General features: G+C 34.0%; 1 protein-coding gene across 1 annotated transcript in view; it reads left to right on the forward strand.

The window, feature by feature from the left end:
* Window positions 1-711: 711 nt before the first annotated feature.
* Window positions 712-2,438, forward strand: part of SPEF2 (sperm flagellar 2) — a 159,827-nt gene continuing 158,100 nt past the window's right edge. Inside the window, exon 1 of the mRNA XM_012807051.1 lies at window positions 712-808. The gene's annotated coding sequence lies outside the window, so the exon portion shown is untranslated. The remainder of the gene's footprint in view (window positions 809-2,438) is intronic.

Below are 2,438 nucleotides of genomic sequence, written 5' to 3' on the forward strand. Positions count from 1 at the left end.
GCCTCTACTAAAAATAGAAAAACTGAGGCAAGAGGATTGCTTGAGCCCAAGAGTTGGAAGTTGTTGTGAGCTATGATGCCACAGCACTCTACCCAGGGCAACAACAGCTTGTGAATCTGTCTCAAAAAAAAAATTAATGCTTTATTTAAAGATGTTAGATTGCATCTCAGGTGATTGGAATATGCTATCATCTTACATTGGATGAATAACTAAAGTATTAAGAGTTTAACTTTATAAACTATCTCAAAAGTTCGCTTTTAGATTTCAAGTTATTTATAAATTGTATTGATTATGTTTTGTTTAATTTTAATCAGAAGGTATCTTTCTTTCAAAATTGTGTATGTCATCAGTTATTATTTTCCATTGATTTGGGAATCCTTACAAGATATCCACTATAATGACCACCTTTTTGGTCATTAAAAATGTTTTTAGAAATATATTCATGGCACTTTCAGTTGAAATTAAATTATGGAGTTTTGACTCTATGGATACCTAATAAAAATGCATTAGCTCTATGTGCACATTATATTTACTTATTTTTTAAATTTCAGATGATTAGGTTACAAATGATTAGGTTACACTGTTTGCCTTTGATTAGGTTGCAATGATTAGGTTACTGTTTGCCTTTGTTAGGTAAAGTCCAAGTTGCATTTCAGGCCTTCACCCATTCCATTTACTTTTTTATCTCAATGTTTTGAAATTCAGGTCCCAAGTCATTTGCAAAGGCATTTTCCAGTGGCTATCTAATCGGAGAAGTTCTGCACAAGTTTGAACTTCAGGATGATTTTTCAAAATTTTCAGAAAGCAGGTCAGTGAAATTATTCCTTATTTTTAAAAAATGTCAATTCATTTGGTATTTGGAAAGTCATAAAATCCCTTCCAAACCCAAACCAGCCAAGCAGATCATTGGTATAGAAATTGTTGCTTCCTCACACATGTACTGTTTATCATCAAAAGAACACAAATTTGCATATCTGACTATAAATTTCCCTCTAATTAAAGGAGAGAAAGTTATACTGTTGCAAAAGACATCATCTCTAGATAAGACTCATTAAAACATCTTCAATATTTCTGAAACTTTAGGCCATATTAGTTCCTTCTTTTTTAATTGTTCTTTCTTTTAAGAGAAAAGAAATAACACATAGTTTCCTGGGTGATCGATTAGTATTATTCTTTGTGCTTTAAAACTGTGTAGTATAAAATAGAACTTAACTATGAGGGCGGCACCTATGGCTCAAAAGGGTAGGATGCTGGCCCCATATGCCAGAGGTGGTGGGTTCAAACCCAGTCCCAGCCCCCCCCCAAAAAAAACTTAACTACTAATAAAAAGATAATAATGTGTTTTGTTTTTAGAGGCTACATTGGGATATAATTCATACACCAAAATTTACCATTTTGAAGTATACAAATCAGTGGTTTGTAATCTAGTCACATATTTACTATTTTCATAATCGTCATCACTATTTAACCACCTCGCCTCTGCTGCCCCCTAATCTACCTTCTCTTGTTCTGGATTTGCTTACGCTAACATCTCATCTCAACAAAATCATTCAATAGATGACGTTTTGTGATGGCTTCTTCTACTGAGGATAAGGTTTTTAAGGTTCATCCATGTTGTAGCATCTATCCATACTTCTGCATTTATATTTTTTTGCTGAATAATTTCAATCATGTGGATATATTAGACTATATTTTGTTTATCCATTTATCAATTAATAGATATAGTTATCCCTCAATATCCTTGGGGGATTGGTTCTAAGACCCTTCCTATAGATACCAAAATGGGGAGATGCTGAAGTTTGTTATATAAAATGACGTAGTAGTTACATGTAACCTAAATACATCTTTCCATATTCCTTAAATAATCTCTAGATAATACCTACTACAATGCTTACACATCACTTCATTCTTGAGGATTCAATACAGTACTTGGTGTGTGGCAAGTTCAAGGTTTACTCTTTGGAACTTTGTAAAATTTTCTCTCCAAATACTTTTTCATCTGCAATTGGTTGTATCCATGGATGCAGAACCCATGGATATGGGCAGCTGACTACCTTTGAGTTATTTCTACTTTTTGGCTGTTATTAATAATATGCTATGGACATTGCATTTTAGCATAAGTATGTTTTCATTCCCGTTGGTTAAATACCTAGGAATGAAATTGCTGGGTTATATAGTCCATGTTTATATTTTGAGACACATCTAAACAATTTTTTAAAGTGCCTGCATCATTTAAATTCCACTGAGCAGTACATGAAGCCTTGATTTCTCCACATCCTCATCAGTACTTGTTATTGTCTGTCCCTCCCTTCCTCCCTCCTTCCCTTTCTCCCTTCCTCCCTCCCTTCCTTCCTTCCTTCCTTCTTTCCTTCTTCCTTCTCTCTCTCTCTCTCTCTTTCTTTTTGACAGAATGTGATTTTGTCACCCTTGGTAGAGTG

This window comes from Otolemur garnettii, unplaced genomic scaffold, assembly GCF_000181295.1.
Source record: "Otolemur garnettii isolate 467f Iridium unplaced genomic scaffold, OtoGar3 scaffold00063, whole genome shotgun sequence".
Classification (NCBI taxonomy): domain Eukaryota; kingdom Metazoa; phylum Chordata; class Mammalia; order Primates; family Galagidae; genus Otolemur; species Otolemur garnettii.